We start from the raw sequence: 23,739 nt of genomic DNA on the forward strand, positions 1-23,739 counted from the left end.
TCTTGCAATAAAAAGATATTTTTTTTTTTTTTACATTTCATGTAAATATCCAAATTATGGTTGTTTTTTAACTGACTCGTGACATACCATATAGAAATAATAAAATATATTAGAATTTTGGACGCTATGTTCAATCATTTTTATTAAATAGTTACAACTTATTTTAGCTTTCTAATGACTACTGAACCAATTAACTTATATTTACGTGTTAGTTATTAAACACTAAACCCAAAACTATGTTCCCCGCTGGTACAGCGGTAAGTCTACGGGTTTACAACGCCAAAATCAGCGGTTCGATTCTCTTCGGTAGACTCAGCAGATAACGCGAAGTGGCTTTGCTATAACACACACACACACACGAAATTAGTGTCGAAACCGAAACTTTAGCATAACAATACCTCTGACTTGCCAACGAAGTACATTATCTTATCTGTTTAAATACAAGTTCAAGACAGCTTTATCAGCTTCTTTCTGCAACGTTTGTTTAAAACCCAAGCATTTGATTTACTGACTTGTAATTCAATTGATTTTGTTGTTGTTGCTCCCGGAATTAATTAATTAAAGATAATATCATTCACAATAATTCCTTTCCTTGAAATAAATATCCAGTTTCAATAAATACATTTTTGCAGGGTGCCCCAAAGTGTTTCAATGTTAAATAAAATCAAAATTGAAAATGAGAAATATTTTTATTTCTTGCTTTTGAAGTTTACATGTCTTGTGCTGTGTTATAACCTACAGAGTGCATAATTCTTTCTGTGATTTATGACATGCTTACGTATTACTGATGTCACTATAGTAGAAATTGCAATAATAAGTGTTCCTTATGTGACTGCATTTTATTGTCTACTAAATGACTGACAGACAACCCACTTCTGTAAAGTGATGGAAGTGGATAAAAGAAGTAACTCCTCCAGGAGATCTTTAGATTCCTTCCGGGGAAATTATTGTTACGATTATCTTATTAATATTATGACTATATAAAACAGGACTTTAGGAGTAGTTTTTTATTTGGTAGAAAGCATAAAAAATCCCAGTTAATAACATTAAAATATTTTTCAGTTATGTTGTCAACAACTGATTATGCTCTTAATACTACATTTAAATGCAACCAAGAAAATAATACATATAAGTTAGACTTTATCTACTGGGAAAAAGAATACATTTAGTGTAATATTACTGTACATAAATACGTTCATATACACACGTACACACACATATATATATATTTGATTATTTTAAAGCGATACTGTTTTTTGAATTTTATAGAAAAAAACGCATAACATTGGAAGACATTTTATAAATAACCTCTGAGTAGTTTGTTTTTAGATTTTTCAAAACATAGTTCTTGCAAAGCATACGTTATGTATGACCCATAACACAGTCACTAGTAGCAGTTTTATAAATTAACACATATTATTAATGTCTTGTTTCAGCAGATAAGATTTAATACATATTATTACATCTGTTTAGACCAGTCAAATGTAAAGCTACCATCTATAAAATTGTTTGGCTTGTAAACACCCATACAGTAATAATAATGGTTTAATTATATGTTTTATACAGTATATTGTTTAGAAATTACTGGGGTACATCTCCCTTTGTTCCCTCCCCCAACTCATACGCCCCTGTAAAATAAAATATAATTAGGTTAGTTACACTGATGTAGATTTATTTTAACTTACATTTTGACATTTACTTCAAATTTCTGGTAATATATATAGGTTGAAGGGTTTTATTTTTCAATGTAACACAGTTTGACTGAGCAATGTGTGTATACATATATCCAAACCTACCATGTTAGCTACATTAGAACTACAAACGTTATATCAAAATTAAATTACAGTCTTAATTAAAGTTTTTATTTGTATCTTGGGGTCTTTAAAACATATTTGCTTATTCTCATTGTAACCAAGGAGAAGGAGCAGTGAGCATAACATTTGTTATAAACTTAAAAGAAGCGAACGTATTTTCATTCTTTTCGTGTTCTTAAGATTTTATTTCCATGCATCCATGGGGAGAAGTTTGCTGGCTCCAAATCATAGCTAATAATAGTTAAGTTCATTGACCACTAGGGAACTTCTATGTCGAAGTTATATTTAGTGTTAATCGAATGATATCTGACCAAGACAAGGTAGTTCTAGCATCAAAAAGTAAAAAAAAAACAATAACAAGAATTTATAAATAAAACCAGAAAGAATTGTAAGTTAAAGTTTAGATTATTCTGTACAAGCTTTTGTGCGAGACCTTTGACTTTTATATGTAGGATTGTATCAAATTACTTTTTTGTTCACACCTACCCCACGAGCTAGCCTGGTATCTTTACATGAATCCCAACAAAACATTCCGGAAATATTTGGAGTTGTTTTGAGTAGACAAAATGGAGACGTTTGGCACTGTTTTCGAGACCTAGGTGGCTGGATCAGACCGGTGACCAGATATGAAACCACGAAAGCCAACATAGAGAAGTTTACTTTATATTTATAAGTAAACATTTAATGAAACATTGCTTGAAATGTTCGAGATGTGGTTGAGAATGTGATGATTTAAATGCAACGATTAAGTTAAACCTTGAGTCTAGGTCGGATGAGGGAAGAACTTATTCAAAGATATCCCAACCGATATGACATACCAGCTGAATCTGAGATTCGTCAGTTGATTATTACATGAATAGCGAAACATGAGAAAACGGGTACAATAGTGTCGTTAACTTCAAAAATGGGGAATAGAATCATACATAAGAAGTAATTAGTTTCAATATTTTGTGTAACCAATAGCACAGTAAAGCCCAAAGATACAGTGTTGAATTTAAAACAGACGCACAGTGTATTACAACTTCCCTGAAGAAGGTGTTAAAATGCCCAGTATTGTACCACCATAGTTTATTGTATAAAAGATTTCAGCATGTCACATTTTTATTAATATATAGTTTTTTATCGTTTTAGTTATTTGGAATTAAGCACAAAGTTACACAAAGGACTATCTGTGCTCTGCCCACCACGGGTATCGAAACCCGTTTTTAACGGTGAGTCCACACACATACCGCTGTGCCACTAGAGGCTATCGTTTTACAAGTTTTTGCTGAGCTTCATTCATCAAAATCTGCGGAAATAATCCTGAATCACCGATTTCCAGAATAACTTCCCTGTTTTCCATCCTTGGCTCAGTACTAAAAGATGTTGAGTTGGCTCCTCTGGCAGGTGTTAAAAGTCGATATTTGATTGCTCGAGCGAGATTTATGAATATTTAACTAAAAAACAAATGGAACAGAAATTGAACGATAAACTTATATTCTTGTTAATACACGATGTGATGGCTTTAGCCGATAATTTATTACACTTTTGTTTATCAGAGACAGTTTTTGGGGTCTCATTGTTAGGGAGCGATATTTTTGGACTCCTGGATGCAGTGATATCTTAAACATTATACAACAGTTAGTGAAATAGCTCATCAGGCATAGGCAGGAATATACATCCGCATTTTCCACTGCTTAAAGCTGCATAACTTTGTATATTTTTTTGAGATTTTGACTGAAGTTTATGTGGGAGGAGGGTAGGAGATATCTCTTTGCTCATCGCCGGCGCTGTCACTTTCGTCTACTTTTACGTGAAACATAATAACACCAAAAGAAATACTAAGGATTTACACATTTATTTAACGCGTTCAGAAGTTTTTATATCAGTGCATTTCCAATAACACAAAGCAGAATTAAAGCAAAATAAAATGTTTCTTTTTCTCTCTTTTTACCGAAGTAAAACATGTATGTATGCGTTAAACTGTCATGTACAGTCATACAGCTCTTTGCGTTTAGCTATAGACGATAAGCATGGTAATACAAGCTTTCAGACTGATTGAGATGCGTATCTTGGATTTCGTTATATCATCTATGGTTGTATATATACACACACATACATATTTATGTGTGTGTACGTACATGTAACACGATTGTGGGTATCATTTGCTTGTTTCTGACGTCGATTACAACTCTCATGGTTGTTTATATTAGTTCATGGTCATAAGCCACAAGCCAGAAGCAACCAATCAAAGATGTATTTTTGTTTTTTTTTTCCCAAGTTATTATTTTTGCCATCCGCGCACGGGATCAATTTTTTTTTTAATTCGAGCGATGAACTCATTTGTTTTTGTTCATGAAAGAACAATTAATTTTAATCTACAACAGTATAGAATTACAGTTATTCCAGTTAATATTTTGCTACCCCACAGCGGTACGTCTGAGGACTCAAATCGTTAGAAACTGGGTTTCAATAAGTGTGGTGGGTAGGGTACAAATAGCCCATTGCGTTTAATTTTTCAACTTTGTGTTTAACTAAAATAAATGTTTTTTCTAACTAAGTCAGTGAAAACTCTGCTTAACAATTACGTAACTCGTCTATGATAATTAATTAGTTTCATAGTCTAAGGACTTGGAAACCATGGTGGCTGAGTGGTATATCTAAGGGCTTATGACTCTAAAAATCTGGTTTCGATACCATCGATGGCCAGAACACGAACAACCCATTGTATGGTTTTTGTGCCCATCAATAAATGAACACAGGATCCAGAAAAGTCTCTCAGATAATTAAAAGGATTACCTATTCAATGAACGATAAAGAGTTAAAAATAGTTTCCATTAGTGTTATTCATATAATATATCGTTAAATTCTTCGCGTAGTAAAATGTAAATTTTTTTTAAATAGTAAAATATAACCATAGAAATTAATTAGTTCTTGGTAGTTACATATATATGTGTGTGTGTATCTATCATAGGTATCTCCAAGATCTTTTAGGGGTTGAAAAGGGGGAAGAGGCGTTTCTCAAATCAATAACACACGTAGACGTAAGTAAGCCATGAGTCAGTATCAATAGTCCAGTACACGGTCCACAGCAAGGTTCACTTTAGACAGAAGAAACACCTAGTAATGGAATGAGGTCAGGAATATAAAATCATAGTGCCACGTGGCGGCGTTTTCAGTGTCGGTGTGCCAGTAAAGTAAATAATTTACTAATAACTAAGGATGCAATTAAACTGAGATGCTGATATTTAAAAGTTAATGCAGCAATCTTATGGGTGATCTGAAGTAAACCGAGGAAAAATCATCTTAAAACAAATTTCCAAGAAAATGAAACTTAGTAAGGCATTAACATGGGAGCAGAACTCATATTTAACATTAATATATTTCATGTCTTTGGTAAACTAGTGCATAACTAAACATAACTATACTTATTATAGCTCCGTCTGTTCTTGTGACAAACATTGCGAAGGTTTTATGAGTGTCATGTATATTATTTACACTACTGTGTATCGAAGTTACTTGCCAACCACACACATAATGACGTAGGTGTATGTGATAAGTTATAAATAACTTCAGTTGTTGCACATTTGAATCATTTGATGGTCATTTTTCTGAAAAAGAGACCCGTTTTATTGTTTATGGGTATTTTTTGATATATTTTGTAGAAGCTTAGCGTGAATTTACAAAACAATGTTAAAGAGGCTTATTGGTTCGATTTTGTTTTGTTTTTACTCTTTTACTAACGAATAGTGGGATTGACCGTCACATTATAACGCCCCCACGGCTGAAAGGGTGAACATGTTTGGTGCGACGGTGATTTAAACCCGCGACCCTCAGGTTATGAGTCAAACGCTTTAACCCACCTGGCCGTGCTGGGTCACTGTTGGTTCGAAGTTGGTTGCTGATAGACAATCAAGACAAACAGCATCCTAGTCTCTTGAGCTAACCAGGTGTATGATCTTACAAATAACTAACACATAATGATTAGATCTTCAAAGCATGCCTGTAGATATTCGAGGTGAATTTGGATTTTATATTTCATAACTAGTGGTTCAAATGACTTCCAAAAAATAAAAAAACAGGATTGCTTGAAAGTTCTTTGTTTATCATCCTGAGCCCCATGCCAAGGATAAATGTCTCAATGCTTTTGTTTGTTGTTAAGCGCAAAGCTATCCATTAGGTAAGTCTGAGGACTTAACAGTCAGCCACAGGTGGGTATTTATGCTAAATACTTAATGTTTTGGGCAGTATAATTTCGCAATCATGTGCTTATGTGTATTTTACATTTTGTTCAAATGTAAATATGAATACAGATCACGCATTACAGCAATGGGCGTGATGTGAGATGGGGTTATGTAACTAATTCAATTGCTCTATTGTTACAATCATGGCTGTGCGTTACAGTAAACCAATAATTGAACGATATATATGTATACATAAAGATACACAACAGTTAAGTTATTTTTAACATTTAACAGACTGAATGTAACAGAATCATCTCTCTACTTCGGAATATATTTAAAGTAACCGAAAACGAAATGTTAACTCAAATATGAATTTGGTAAAATATATCTTAGTAAGAGAAGTATACGAAAACGTATGACGACACAACAATAAGGCAAGTTTTCAATCACATTAGTCCTCTATTTGCAAACTTCAAACCTTTGAAATGCAAAAAGAACATGAAAAACACACATATTAGAAACAGATGCAAGATGCTAAAATCCACATCTCCAATCTAAAAAAAATGAAAATATCATTCACGTTCTTTAGCCACTTGTGAAAACGTAGTTGCTAAAAATCAAATAAATAAATAAAACAAAATAATATACATTTGAGAGAAAAATCATGAAATGTGCGACTCATGCTAATCTGGCTATGATAACAGATTGCTGTTGTAACTTTGATTGGTAGTTTTAAAGTAGAGATGGCTATTTCTGAAACTGTTAGAGGTCTCTGACAGAGCTGTTTTGAAGTTGCATCGTATTTGAGTGTCGTTCATGATCAAGTGAAATATCAAGTACCCAAATTAAGCATAATAATATTACAGGTGAATATTTATTCTTTATATGCTTCTGGTTTAATACAAAAATAACAAAGAAATTTAAAAATATAAAAAAAGAATAGTCCAGTACTTATAGACTGGATTTTAACGAATTTACTGACCAATAACTTTATTGAAATGTTTTGCCCTTACGCTGTCTTCCTTCCTATTTTAAGGGGCCGGCCACGATCTTGTGGTTAAAGTATTTGGAGTGAGAATCCAAAAGTTCTAGTTACGATCCTTTCTGTTAAAACGCGTTCCACACTTTGAAACAATGAGTGCACTATAAAAGAATGGTTCAAATACTACTTTTCGGTCAGAAAAGAGTTGATGATGGCTACTCTTGTCTATATACCTTCACTTTATAATCCGCCATTTCGAAAGTAGTGACGGTTATTCACAGATAATTCTTATATAGCTTTGTTCGAAAATTGTTTGTTTTTTAATATCACGCAAAGCTACACGAGGGCTATCTGCGCTAGGCGTTCCTAATTTAGTACTGTAAGACAAGAAGGAAGGCAGTTTGTCATCACCGCTCATCGCCAACTCTTGGGCTACTCTTTTACCAATGAATAGTGGGATTGACTGTCACATAATAATAATCCTTCCACGGCTGAAAGGGCGAACATGTTTGGTGTGAGGGGATTCGAACCCGCGACCCTCAGATTACGAGTCAAGAGCCTTAACTACCTGGCGAGTCTCGAAAATTGTGAGATACAAATAAACACCGGTTTCACCTCTGGTGAAAATAAAATGAATGTTTAAAATATTTATATATGTTAAATAATTTTGTATATATATACAAAAAACAAATATATTCTTGCGTATTTCAATCTCAGTGAATAGAATTAAAGTTCCACTTTCATTCTAAACTATCGTATTTGCAAATAATTAATAAAAATTCCTGCTAACTAAAAATGTTTATAATTTTTATTGACAACTTACCTGACATTTGATTTTAATATACAACCAGTTAGTACAAATTTAAATCGACTCTTTGTTCGTTTGGCTTTTTCGGATATTTGGGTAAAGTTACTAGAGTGCTGTATGCGCTAGTCATTTATGATTTTGAGCTTTTTAGAAAGGAAGGAAGTTAGTGAAAAAGAATCCACCGCTAACTCTTTAACTATTCTTGTCTGACCGAATAACTTGACCGTCACTCTTATAACGCACCACGGCTCCAAAGTACTGAGCATGAGTTTTTGGTTTATGGTAAAAGAATGTGAATAATTGTGTGTGTGTGTGTATGTAAAATAAGTAAAAATCTATCTTTACTTATTTTTATATATATAGATGGATTACATTTTATAAACTAGATAGTTTCAAGCTTCTTATTGTAATTTCAGGCATTTTTGTTGTCAGGAACATTAAATTGGCAGATTTGCACATATTATTTCACAGAATGGCCTCTCGAATGAAATTAGTTTGAAACATATAAACTCACGTCATTTAAGATGATTATTTATCTACAGCGGTAAGTCTCCGGATTTACAACGCTAAAATCAGGGGTTCGATTTCCCTCGGTGGGCTCAGCGGATAGCCTGATGTGGCTTTGCTATAAGAAAACACACAAACACACACATTATTTATCTACAAGAGAATGCGAAAGTTGAGGCACGTGTTCTGCAAAGGTGAGTAAATCATTGTTAAAAATCTATCCAATGATGTTCACTTGCAGGTATAAAAAACATATATACACCTACATTCTCCAGGAGCACGTACGATTATGTTATCAATTCTAGCAGTAATGGAAGGAAATGTGAAAATAAAACGCTATTTAAAAAAAATACAGAACTTGTTTCAGTCAAGCACGTGGCAGTTCTGTATAGCCTGAGCAGTTAGTGATTAGAATACACGTTATATCCCCCTCTATAAATACATATTCAAATTCTACTTATTTTTTTAGATTTCTACAGTAACTACCGTAAGCGTAAATTTAGGCTCTTTGAAAAATGACACATTTGAGAAAGAACTGGATATGAAAATTATAACAAGAAAAATTACGTGACAAATAAAGTAAAACCTCTTAATTTAATAGCACACATTAAGTACTTTAGGTTATAAATATATCAGCTAATAATAAAAGTTTACAGCGTAAAAAACCTGTTAATTTTATTTAGTTTTCTTTTAAATTAGCAGAACAGTATATTTTGATATCCATTTCACGTGTCTTTCAAAACACTTTCACCTCTTTAATTGATTTATCTGATATTATAACTGTGCTATTTTTAAAACACTGGCTAAGATACATTAAGCATCAAAGTTTGTGTGTATAATTAACGTCAAGATTGAAGCTGAAAAAATGCTTTCCGAATCCTTTTTTTTCCATGCAGTAAAATAGACAAAAACTGAAATTTCAAAATTATATTTTAGATTTTTATGATGTAACAATCTGTTGTCTAAGAACGCGCTCGGTTTGATATTTTCATCACGCCTATAATGCATTAAGACGAAATGTAGTCTTATTTAATTAGTCAGTTTCTGAAAATTCTTATTACGTTTTACAGTTATCACATTGAAATGATAAAGAGTATGTTAAATAATATAAAAAATATTCTACGCATCTTTCTAAGAAATTCCACACAATCAGTTGTCAAGCTAAAAAGCTGGGAGTATAAGCAAAGATACGCAAAAAATTATGTGACGTATCTGAGATAGTGAGAAAGTGACAAATACACTTGAGTATAAAGTTTTGTGCGTACACCTATTCATTCATACCTCAGTCTATCAGACATGGGGTTAATTAAAATGTGTAGGCTTTATTTTTTTAATGTTTTTATTACGGGCTATATAAAAAAACATTATATTATACGTATTGTTGCGATCCAGGACTTAAACATGTTAATTGTTTTAAAGTAAAGGTTAGAAAAAATGCGAATCAAACCTAAAAAAGACTAAGAACCCTAAAAAGTATGATCAACATGACAGCTTAATCATGACATACTATATGTCAATAGCATGAAGTGATATTTAATATAACAAATTAAAAAAAAATAGGAAGTAGGAATGGGAGAACCCGAAAGTAAAGTAACAAGGTAGGAACGGGCAGGATAACATCAAAACACTTGCCGGTTTGTTTGTTTTTTACATAGTGCAACCTAAAGTGGGTATAGCTATCGTTCTATCCATTCGTACTTTATGTTTTACTTTGAACTTTAATTCAATTATAGACTTTAATTGAACGTTATCAGTAGCTAATACTTTTTAATTCCTGTAAGGGATTTAATATAAAATATTTATTTTGATATCAATATTTGTTTTAGTTAAATACATATTTAACTTAATATGCATTTAACTTAATGCATGTAACTAATACTGTTAAATGTATATTGTGAAATTCCCACCTATTTCTTAAATTTGTAGAAGATTCTCGAGTGTAAGAAAAAACAATATATGCTTTACGAAACACTAACATACTGTTAGGCCGACTAAAATTTCTAGAACATCGTCTTAATTAAGGGATTTAATATAAAATATTTATTTTGATATCAATATTTGTTTTAGTTAAATACATATTTAACTTAATGCATGTAACTAATACTGTTAAATGTATATTGTGAAATTCCCACCTATTTCTTAAATTTGTAGAAGATTCTCGAGTGTAAGAAAAAACAATATATGCTTTACGAAAACACTAACATACTGTTAGGCCGACTAAAATTTCTAGAACATCGTCTTAACGTTTATAAACCAGCGCGCCGAGATACGTTATATAGTGTTGATTTGCTACAGTTGGTATACTATAAATCTCGGAAGCTATAACTGTGATTAACATTTATTAATCGGGAAACTACAGACATATGACTAGGAACGTTTATAGATTTCGAATATTACAAACTGTTTAACTCCATCTCATTACCATCGGACGTCAGTATTTCTACAAAAACATAACTTCAGCGGTAAGTTTCTCATGTATGATCAGTGAAGAGGTTGCAAGCTACGTGTTAAATGAACTGTTCTAATATCAACTAAGAATTAATTCGCTCGTCATGAACCATCGATAAGATAAGAAGGGAGTTTAAGATTTAAATATTGTTTGAAAGCTTGTAATCCTTTTTTATATAAATCATTTTTGTAATACCTATTTGTAATAACTGTTAATATAAATTTTATTATTGTTTGTTTTATAAAATATATTTGTATTAAGAAAAAGTTGTTTCAGACTATTTGAATCATAATACGTAACATAATAAATCAGAGACTCCTACGAGATAAATTACAATACCTAACAATACTCAAGAAATTAAAAAAAAATCAAAAATCAGCGGTTTTGATATTATTTTTTTTACCATTCCTTCCAATTACTGGCATGGCCAAGTGTGTTAAGGCGTTCTACTCGTAATGCGAGGGTCGCGGGTTCGAATCCCGGTCGCACCAAACATGCTCGTCCTTTCAGCGGTGAGGGCGTTATAATGTGACAGTCATTGGTAAAAAAGTAGCCCAAGACTTGGCGGTGGGTGGTGATGACTAGCTGCCTTTCCTCTAGTCTTACACTGCTATATTAGGGACGGCTATCGCAGATAGCTCTTGAGTAGCTTTGTGCGAAATTCAAAACAAACAAATCTTCCAATTATTTAACTATAATGTCTCCCATAAACAAAGTATGACTATTTGAACTTTCTGTCTCACTTTTGACATCAACACGCCCTAATGGTATTGTGTGTGGTATATACATAGATTCATGTCATAATCATACTTCAATGGAACTCTTGCTTACATGATACTGGAAAAACATTTTTATTACGCGATGTGCAACCCCCAACTTTGCGAAATTTTTTTCCTGTGTGCATATAGCTTTGAAATAAGGGTCACAATTTCCCCGTATTGTCTCCGTTTCCCGTCACGGAGGGTTTATTTTTCTCCATTTTCAGGGTGCAGATATGACGCCATGAATACGTTACACGTGGATCTGATGCACTGGCGCCACTGGTAAACAGCTAGTAAATATAATTTAAAGAGAAATTTAACCTAAGTTTTAATTCGTCTTTATACTCTGCATATAATAACAAAACATTAGTTTATCATACACCTATTCAAACCAACAATTTAAGCTAAGATCACAAGTCTAAGATTAGTGGGTAATTTACGTCATCTGCAAGGTTGAAACTCAAAAGACAGCTTTTTATTCACGTAAATGTAATTGTTTTCGGTAACTTAAAATAAAATAAAGCCGATTTATTTAATCATAGAAACTGAAAAACAAAGCGCTTGCTGTTACGATATTTTCTTCCTATGCGATTTACGTCTGTATGAAGAAAGATACAGTTACTACTAGGGTAATCGATTCATGAAATATATATTTATATTCTTTTTTCACTAGTCAAAAAAGAGGAAGAAAAAAGACATCCGTACGAACTCAACTCGAGAGTTAAAATAAAATAATTTAAACGTTTGTTTTGAATAAAAACCTTGTTGATATACTTGTATTTAAGGCAGAGAGTTGATACTACCAGATTTTAAGGATAGATGTTCGTAGACTTACCGCTACCCCTACCAGGGAACTTGATTGCTTGGTTTGTTTCTGAATTTCGCGCATAGCTACACGAGGGCTATCTGTGCTAGCCGTCCCTAATTTAGTAGTGTAAGGCTAGAAGAAAGGCAGCTAGTCATCACCATCTACCGCCAACTCTTGGGCTACTCTTTTACCAATGAATAGCGGGACTGACCGTCACATTATAACGCCCCCCACGGTTGAAAGGGCGAACACGTTTGGTACGACGCGAATTCGAACTCGCGACCCTCGGATTACGAATCGAGTGCCTTAACCACCTGGCCACGCCGGGCCTCTGGAGGACTCGAACGATATGAATACTTAGTTTATACATATTTAGTAATAACTTTGCTTTCTATATCTAGACGATTAATAAAATAGATAATCTAGCTAGTTAAGCTTATATTATTTAAATTATAATTTCAGAAATATAGTTTGTATGTTTGTTTGTTTTGAATTTTCGCACAAAGCTACTCGAGGGCTATCTGTGCTAGCCGTCCCTAATTTTGCAGTGTAAGACTAGAGGGAAAGCAGCTAGTCATCACCACCCACCGCCAACTTTTGGGCTACTCTTTTACCAACGAAAAGTGGGATTGACCGTCACATTATAACGCCCCCACGGCTGGGAGGGCGAGCATGTTTAGCGCTACTCTGATGCGAACCCGCGACCCTCAGATTACGAGCGCATGCCTTAACGCGCTCGGCCATGCCGAGCCTAATAAAGTTTGTAAGAAATAGTGTTACAAATATATTCCAGAAAAAAACAAACTTTTTTATTGCAAGGAAAGTTAATGAATTTTACAATTATAACAATAATTTAGATGTAGAATCTGAAAATACTGACAACATTTCGATTTGTTTTTGCTAGAATAAGTATATATATATTTTTTTACCTAAAGGAAGAAAGGTTATCCAGATGGTTTGGTAGAAAATATAATAATCTCTGATACTGAATGACAGAGAACATAAAGCAATATTTGCAGTATTGCTGTGTGATGTATTAATTATCCTATCGTGTATTTTCGAATTAGAACGTACGGAAAGCTTCTTTACGTGGACGAGCTGATACTAATAGTTTACATTCTTTCTACCATAAAAATGATTTGCTTTTGCATTGTGAGAAAATACTGAACTTTGCCTGAATTTCGCTCCACTTGTTTTACTTCTAATGTTTCCACATTTATATGTATATATGTGTGTGCAAATGAAAAATTGAAATAAAATTATTTTCGGCCATATATGTAACAAATCTGTTTTAACCAAGTAGTTGCCATTAAGGGCTTGATCTGCCCTTTCAGACAACGCTAACACGCGGTACATAGCTTGATCCATCAAACAATTTGTACCTAACTATATTTTACGTAATTTGTTAAATAATTAAATATAATTACACTAATTTAAGACATATATATTACCACATAGGAACAAACTGAAATTTTGTATTCATTAAACTACAATAAAACGTACGGGATGATGAAAATAATTTGCTCGGGCTGGCCTAACGCCATTTATACATTAGTTAGAGAAGAATGTTTTAACCAAAAAAGTTACATATTACTAACATAGAAACATATCAAAATAACAATGGAATTAAAATTATTGAAAACTTAAATTATGAGCTTTTAAGGTGGTAAGTAGCATCGTAGCTTTTAAAACAGTATTGAAGTGTTTGCTATCTACACCTATCTTTTATATAAGCTTTGGTCGAACCAATTGTACGAGGTGGTCCGGTGCTTATGGGATTTTTCACCGATACATTACCGATGAAACAGACCCTATAGTGTTACTGATTGCTTTCCTCCATAAGTGATGTTGACCATCTCTTTTGCTTTAATAGGGTGAGGATGAAAACACAATAAAAGTTGTTTTAATATAGTTATTCAGTATTGATAAATAATGTTAATATAATCGAACTTTTGAATTACTTAATAAATGCTGGTGTAAAAGCAATTCAAAAGTTAAAGAAATCTGTTGATAAATTATCAACAAAATTTATATAAGTTAACTAAAGGATATTTTTCTGTAATTTCAAAATGCACCTATTCTTCACATGTTTCACACCCTGTAAGTAATTCTTAAATGATCAGATGTTTAGTAAAACCTATGCAGAAAAAATAAATTTTATTACAAGTAAATGGATGTGTGTATTCTGAAAGAGGCTAATAGCATTCTTGAGCATTTTTCTTTTTTTAATTATATTCTAGGCCAGGAAGCAGAAAACATGAAGTGATATCCCGATACAAATTTTCAACTTTTTTCGACTGTACAAAGGTTAAAATATATTTGACAGTAATAAACTATTATTTTTCTTTATATTTTAAAGCAAGTAGATAATATATGTTTTTAAATACCAAATGAATATTTACTAATTAATATTTAATCACTACCTAAAACGTTTTAAACATCGAAGAAATTTTTATTTCTTTCGACTGTACAAATGATAAAAGATATTTGGTATTAAGAAATATTTGTTCTTCTTTTTATTTTAAGACAAAGTAGGTACATATATGTTAAAATACCCCAATAATATTTATTAATTAACATATATTTACTACTTAAACATTTTTAAAAAGTGATTGTACGGGGTGTTCGGAAAGCCTGTACATTTATATGAAACAGATATGTTTCAATATAGAATACAGGAGGCAAATATGAATGACAATTATAAACAATGTTGAAAGTGACCCCCGTTGGCATCAATATAGGCTTGGATCCTTCTTATTTTGTTTCTAACCACCGTTATAAGTTGCTGGCTTGAAATAGACTGAATGAATGTTGAATACAAAACTGCACAGTGACTTTCCGAACACCCTGTATAACGTTAGTAGTAGGCCTATTTGAAGTGTAATTTAAACATTAGGCCTATAATATATAAACGCAACATAAGGCTTAGGAGAATCACTACTTAGTAAATTATATTTAGTGTCATACAATTCCTAAATTAAAACTATTTTGCTGTTATGCCACATAAGTAATGTATAAAAAAATAATAAAGAAACAAACTTTTCTAACAAATCAACATAAATATTATGCATCCAACATAAACATCATAGCTGGGTTGAGAACAATCAGGTGACAGTTTTTGTTGCTAAGTGACGATACACATTGTTGAGCATGCTCGAAAAGGGAGCGTGAAGGTGTTACGATAGAGTGACAAAGATATTAAGCCTTTTACTGTTAGTGATCTTAAGATGCTTTTTGAAAATAAGGAAACGTAACGTTTATGAAGTGTATTGCAACAGTGTAAACATATACTAAATTTTTATCCACATGATAGTGCAAACACATAATTATGTAGAACTGTTTAATTTAAACCGATGTATTGCTTTATCTTTGAAACTCGCTTTCAATTTCAAACGAAAGTAAAAGCGGCATAGCGTTTAAAAAATTCTGTTGTTTCATTATGTACCCTGGACAAATCTTTATTTTTCTCCACTCTTCCATGTAAATTTAAGTTTAAGTTATTAATTAGGCCCTTTCCCCATAGTTTCTACAGTAAATGAATAAGTAACATAATCGTCTAATTCATGCATTGAAATAATCTAATTTTTGTTTCGGTAAAACAAAGCAATTGCAAGAAAACCCATAAAGAAATAAAAGGTATATATATTTATATGCTAATTATAAGTATTCCCGGGTGCATATATATAAAAAAAAAATGTTGTATTCACAGATGGCATTATATGTGTACAATATCAGTTTGTTGTTGGCCCGGCATGACCTAGCGCGTAAGGCGTGCGACTCGTAATCCGAGGGTCGCGGGTTCGCGCCCGCGTCGCGCTAAACATGCTCGTCCTCCCAGCCGTGGGGGTGTATAATGTTACGGTCAATCCCACTATTCGTTGGTAAAAGAGGAGCCCAAGAGTTGGCGGTGGGTGGTGATGACTAGCTGCCTTCCCTCTAGTCTTACACTGCTAAATTAGGGACGGCTAGCACAAATAGCCCTCAAGTAGCTTTGTGCGAAATTCCCCAACAAACAAAAACAGTTTGTTGTTTAGCATAAAGTTACACAATAGGCTCTCTGTGCTGTGCTCACCAGGAGTATCGAAATTTGGATTTTAGCGTTATAAGTCTAACTACTTCTGTTCCATTGGGAGGCATGATATTAGTGCGTTATGACTTTTTCACATATTACGAACATGATTTACATTGTAACTGTCATTGTAGAGTAAAACAGTTTGTGTAACATGCATCTATTTATAATACTCATAAGGTATCTTAATATATGAATTCGCACCGCAATTTAACATTTAGATCTAATAAATTGGGTATAGTAGTTTTAATAAAGTGCCTTTTATATAAATGATTGTTGTATAGTGAGTATGTGGTCACACAGTTAAAATAAGAAACATGGTTTGGTTTCGTTTTTAATTTTGCGCAAAGCTACTCGAGGGCTATCTGCGCTAGCGTCCCTAATTTAGCAATGTAAGACTAGAGGGAATGCAGCTAGTCATCACCACCCACCGCCAACTCTTGGGCTACTCTTTTACCAATGAATAGTGGGATGTTACCCCCCCCCCCCGCACGGCTTAAAGGGCGAGCGTATTTGGTGTGACGGGGATTCCAACCCGCGACCCTCAGATTACGAGTCGAGTGCTTTAACAACCAGGCCATGTCGGGACAATAAGAAACATACACAGGGGCGTAATCAGCACTACACAGCGTATGTTTGAGTAGGGGGGGGCTTTGAAAATCTGGACATTTTCTTCTGTAAAAGAATGTTAGTAATTTATATGATACTCAAGTGCTGATTAGAAAATAGAAGTTCGTGAAGAAATTAAAGTCACAAGTGAATAATTAAAGGCTCGTTCAGAAGCTACTGGATGATCAGATCAAGTAGTTTGGAAACATGAACTTTTTCTAATAGCAGTCTATAAGATATGAAATGTTTAATTACACAACTAGTTACACATAACAGGAAAAGTGAATCATAAGACAGTGGGTGTTTCAACAGTAATTTTAAAGGATATATTAGTAGGAAATGCAAACGAAAACATATAATGGAGAAGTAAACCACAAGACAGTAGAGAATAGACATCCTTTATTGCAGGAAATAGATTGTAACACTTTGTTTTATTATCATTTGAGTAACGAACGCAAATGCATCTGCTAAACTTCTACAAATAATAGAATATATTTTTCTGGTTTACCCAAGAATGTCTTTCTCATCTACGTAACTGACATAATCACACTTGGGAGAACCTAAGACGATGGACGATGCTTGTAATAGGCCAGGAAAATACCGGATCAATTGAAGAAAGAAAACCTTAAGCTGAATTCCAAGAAGTGTGAATCGTTCCAAAAATAGATGAATTGTTTTAGGACACGGTCAGAGGAAAGAGAGTATGTAGAGGTCCAAATGAGACTGAATTTGTTTAGGATAGACCGACACCACATAACTTGTATTTCCAGGAGTACATTTTTAACACCATGGACAAATTCGTGGAAATGCTGATGCACTATCCAACATAACTTTTATTAATTAAGAATGTAAACATTGTGAAAAGACAAAAGCACGAGATAGTAAAGATGATGAACATTACTCAAGATGAAAATATGAACAGGTGATGATGAAGAGATTAAATGGTCAAATTCTCAAATGAAAGATTCTCAGGCAAAAGCATGCAAATGTGAAATCAACTACTTAGTGGATTAAGAATAGTTCTAATTCACTATTGTGGCAAACAGTCGCTTTGTACAACCCAAAGACAAAGATGTACTGAATATGGTGGAATTTATATTGCTTACAATATTTTTTTAATACTAGAAATGAAAAGGTAACAGTCGACAGAAAATATGAATGCAGTTGATGTTTCCACAGTCAGTATAGTCACTTTATCATCTACATAACCTTTCAACAGTGGAAATTTTAAATTTTAAGAAGACATTGGAGAGAGTAAGTGAATGTTTGTATCGGGTTGAGCGCCAAAAATCTTTAAAGAAATATTATAAACCATGTAAAGTATGCTGTAAAACTACAAACGAAACAATATGAGAACATACAACAGTATTTTGTTAGTGCAACACTTGAGAGAGTTGCTCTAATGTGCATGATACTCTGTTACAGAATTACTCTAGGAAAAACTACACCATATTGATGATAAAGCATTTCACAACGTGGCCAGAAACATACATAATAATAATTAATTTCAAGATATGGGGTGCTTATGAAATTTTACTTAGATTAAAAAGAACTTTAAATAACTTTTTTTTCCTTCATAGGTGTGTCAAATGTTGTGGATAAAAAAACAACAGAACAAAAGCCCTCTTCATTTTATGATGGAATGGTGGAGCGATACAAGCATATATTCTAAAACAATATTGCCATTTATGCCAATCAACAACATAAGGCATAAAACAGGATCTTCAATTGGTACTTATGAGTTATCAAACAGCATCAGGCAACACACTATTATCAATTATATTTGGGAGAGAACGAAATGTGCCATAGAACTCTCTCTACTCATGTCCTTAGGATAATTATTCAATAGAATCTTACAAATAATATGCACTAAATAATGCTATTGATGCCATAGATGACTGTACTCAAGAAAGACTTAAGTCAGCTAGTGATAGGTTGAATGTTTGCTATGGTGTAAATACTGATAAGACTGAATTTCATCATGATGACAGGGTATGGCTGTACAATCATCACCACAAGAAAGAACAAACTCCAAAGTTAAGTGGCGTTGGAAAATACCGTATGTTACAGTGAAGAAAATCAAGGATGTAGTTTACAGAATTTAGAAAGACAGGTGGGCCAAGCCAAAGGTCATCCACCATCGTTGTTTATGGAAGTATATTAGTAAGAGAAAGTAGCCAACTGGTTAGCACAGATGAGATTTTGCCAGTGGTAAGCTAACCTAACGAAACGCCCATGGTGTTTGTTGAGACTTCTCTAGAGAATAATTTGTCAGTAGAAAGCCAACCTGGAAAAGTATCTAGGGTTCCTTTCAAGACCACTTCCAGAATATTATCAAGCATAAGGCTGCCAGTGGATTTCCTCGACCATTTACCTGGAAATAACTTATCCAGTGACATATAAGCAACAGAAAGCAACTCTACCATAAAAACTTGGTGAATGAACTGTTTAGATATAATAAATAAGCTAGTGAAGACTGTTTTTTTTTTGTCAGAATTGTGACTGTAGTTTGTTTACCACAGTTAATGATCTAGTAATTGTAATTTCTATATATTTTAAAATTGTAAATAGTGACATCATTATTAATTGTGTAAGTTTAAGTTTAATATACAATTTCTTTATTTATTGTTCAGATTGTTCAAGGGCACATGTTGTAAACTATTTTTCATATTCTAATTTGGAATTTTGTACTGTTTGCTGGATTGATATTTTGTATGGCATGATTAGAACATGCGATGTCTAAAAATTTCCTACTGCTTAGATTTAATTTAATGTTTTTAATTTTTGTGAGATCTGGAGATGACAAATATAGTAAGTTAGTCAGTTAGTCACAGAGTTAACGAGCGAATCAATCAAACGGTGACTAGTGAATCAATCAGCCAGTTCAGTCCTGTAAATGTTAAATTTTTGCTTCAATAAACTAGAGTTTGTAAGCGACTGTTTAATTTTATTTGTGACTTAAGCCTACAAATGAACCTAGCTCGCGGAACCTTACGGGTTGAAGAAGTAAGTCACTTTCATTGTTATTAAATAGATTGAACAATGCATTATTTTATGAATAAAAACAATGAAAAGAATCTAGTGACAGAACTATTACAACAACATTGATCATAAACATTTCCCTATAGCATTATATACTTAAAAGATTAATCATTATATTTGGAGATTTTCATTAGATTCAACTGGGATAAAGAATAATTTGTTATATAATTAATAAGCAACATTAAATAGAAATATTAATTTGAAGTATTGAATCAATTGTAGCTTTCTAAAGAGTCACAGTTTCACTTTTCAGTTGATATTATTTTTTCAGGCATAAATTTAGGATTTTCTCTCATCACTGAAAATACTCGTCCTTTCAGACATGGGGACGTTATGGTAAATCCCACTATTGGTTGGTAAAAGAATGGCCCAATAGTTATCAGTGGGCGGTGATGACTATCTGCCCTCCCTCTAGCCTGTGTTGTGAAAGAGGGAACATTATGTAGCTTTTTGCTTAACTTATAATACAAACAAACCCTCTATTATATTACTACTAAATTAGGGGCAGCTAGCACAAACAACTCTTGAGTAGTTTTGAACGAAATATAAATCAAATCAAACTGAGGAATTTCTGAGATATTTTCTGAAAATGAAATAACACAAAATATACTATTTGCTTTTGTTTGTTTGTGAATTTCGCACAAACCTACTCGAGGGCTATCTGTGCAAGCCGTCCCTAATTTAGTAGTGTAAGACTATAGGGAAGACAGCTAGTCATCACCACCCACCGCCAACTCTTGGGCTACTCTTTTACCAACGAATAGTGGGATTGACGTTACATTATAACGCCCCCACGGCTGAAAGGGCGAACATGTTTGGAGTGACGGGGAACCCGCGACCCTCAGATTATGAGTCGCACGCCTTAACACGCTTGGCCATGCCGGACCATGCTATTTGCACTGTTACAAAGGCATATGTAGAACTTAACTCAGTTTTTCAGATTTTAGTTAAAACAGCAACAAAAAGGATAAATTTTCTACTCAGGTGTTACTTTATGTTAATATTAAATATTATTTAATCAAACTGCTTGAGTATGTGATATATATATATACACATATATTAAATAAAAAATGCTGAATCAACTGAAAAGATCCCAGAGTACAAGCTACAATGTGGGATTATAAAATGTACCCCAGGTTTTGAAGGTGACTGTGGAATTAGGACCCACATTGCGGTGGGGATACACCGTCTTTCAGTCTTAACCTCCATTCGTTAGTCTCACATAAGAAATAAAGAGTAGCAATAGATATATAATTAGAAATAGAAGTTAGGAGAGCGAGGTGCGGGTGCTCAAGCCCACAATGTCCCACATCTATATCACCCTTCACTGCATGCAGACAGTTGTGGGAAGGTGACTGCTCTCCCAAGTAAAGAAAATTGAAGTAAAAACTAATAATAAGGAAATAAAGTACTACCATTTGGGGGTAAGTAAGATGAAACTTATTCATAATTAAAAAGGTCATTGAACAACTTGGCACTACTTTATGCAGATGTACACCTTGCCGCATATAAAGGCTTGTTTAGAGCATAATAGTCACAGTAGACCTGGTGAATGGGTGGTGGCTGAGAGCTATACTGGTTTGTTTGGATAGCTGAATAGGACTCTTCATGCTGGTAAAGTTCGTTTGCTGTGCTGTCAGTTAGTGCCTTCCTACCACATTGGGGGCTGGAATGCTAACATCGAGAGGTGAGTTTCATCTCACTTACCCCGAAATTGTAGTATCTTATTATTTATTATTATTTTTATTTCATTTTTCTTTCCTTGGGCGAGCAGTCACCTTCCTACAACTGTCTGCAGACAGTGAAGGGTTATACAAATTGTGGGACGTTGTGGACTTGAACACCCGCATTTAGCTCTCCTATTTTCTATTTCTAATACTATATCTATTGCAACTCGTTATTTCTTATGTGAGGCTAGCGAATGAAGATTAAGATTGATAGACGGTGTATCCCCACCGCAATGTGAGTCCTACTTTCATAGTCACCTCCAAAACCTAGGGCAAATTTTATAATCCTACATTGTAGCTTGTACCCTGGGATCTTTTTAGCTGATACAGCCTTTTTATTTACTTTGTTTTATGTTTCGGCTTATGTATATGTGTGTTTTTCTTATAGCAAAGCCACATCGGGCAGTCTGCTGAGTCCACCGAGGAGAATTGAACCCCTGACTTTAGCATTGTAAATCCATAGACTTACCACTGTACCAGCGGGTGACGTTTCGGCTTGTTTTTTGACCTATAACAAATTATTATAATTAGTCAGAGGTTTGGATTTGCTGTTTTAACGCAGTCCTTAATTATGATTTACTTATTTTACTATTTAACTTCATTAAAATGTATTTATTTTCACTAAAATACATGTATACCAGTATACATATGTAGGAAACTGGTAGTGGCCATGGAGAGAAATCTTTATGTTCTGTAAACATATCAACTACATAAATATTTAAATATCCAAATTAGTAAATAATCTATATTAGCATTAACTATTACACATAATTTATTATAAACTTATTAGTCATGAAAATATATTAATAGTTTTTGGACTTTAATCGTGATACAATTAGCGAGGAAATTTCTGCTGAAAATATAAGCCTTATTTGTGAACAATTGAAAACAAGTGACAGTAGCCCCGTGGATTGGATTTGACATTATTTTCATCAAGTAATTTAAAATAGCTCGCCAAACATGAGTATAACACTGAAGAAGTAAGCCTATTGGTGTTACTACGAGATATGAAGTAAACATTCTACTCTGTTACTAATACTATTATTTATTACAAATACGTAGTTAAATTAAAAGTAGTTTTGTGCTAATTATTTGTATAACTGCCTTGCAACCTTCAAGTTTGTCTGAACTAATAATAATATAGTTTTAAATAAAATTTTGAAACGTCAAAGTTCTAATGTAAACAAAATTCGTTCTGGACAAATACGAGAACGATTAGTTACAAAATATAGAAGTGTAAAACTTATAGTTAGCTCGAACATAGTTTATAATATTGAACATACACGCAATTAACTTAAGTGATTATTGTTAGTCTATAACTAGTTTCTAAATTATTTGTATTTCAAAAGAAAAATTGGCAAATTAATAACGTGTAGTTGTGAGGAAAACACATTTTTAATAATCTAAAATTGATGTCCGCGTGGCCTAATGGATAAGGCGTCTGACTTCGGATCAGAAGATTGCAGGTTCGAATCCTGTCGCGGACGATGTGTTCAGGTGTGGAAAGAGTTAGTCGATTCATTTCCACATTCATTTGTTTTTCCAAAATGGATGTACATTGTTTCATTGTGTTTTATTTGTATAATTTACGATAAGAAAAATTTGTGTTTTACAAAATATTTGGGTTGTTGCTGTTATTGTTTTTTTATTGATATTTTATGTTCTTTAACATAATTTCTTTGTAAAAGATGTCTCTCCAAGAGTGTGTTAACAAATAATTTTTCGGGATATTTTAACAAGGCAATTTTGTCTTGTTATTTTTTTAATGCAGGAAAATACTAATCTTTTTATAAAAGGGTTAGAAAATTTGACTTTCATTCTCCAGATAATTGTAAAAGAACATTTTATTTTAAGTAACCTTTGGCCTTTCCGGCTTTATCAGTTTTTTTTTTGTACATGCAATTAATATTAGAATATTCGTTAAATTATAAAATTGCTTTATAATACAGTTTTAGACTTACAAATGCTGTCGTAGATTTTAACATCCTTATATTTTTCAC

At 33.1% G+C, this 23,739-nt stretch overlaps 1 non-coding gene across 1 annotated transcript; it reads left to right on the forward strand.

Moving 5' to 3' along the window:
- Nucleotides 1-23,153: 23,153 nt before the first annotated feature.
- TRNAR-UCG (transfer RNA arginine (anticodon UCG)) lies at nucleotides 23,154-23,226 on the forward strand. Its single transcript has one exon. It is a non-coding gene; the product is annotated as a tRNA-Arg (tRNA).
- Nucleotides 23,227-23,739: the final 513 nt, after the last annotated feature.

This window comes from Tachypleus tridentatus, chromosome 4, assembly GCF_004210375.1.
Source record: "Tachypleus tridentatus isolate NWPU-2018 chromosome 4, ASM421037v1, whole genome shotgun sequence".
NCBI classification, from domain to species: domain Eukaryota; kingdom Metazoa; phylum Arthropoda; class Merostomata; order Xiphosura; family Limulidae; genus Tachypleus; species Tachypleus tridentatus.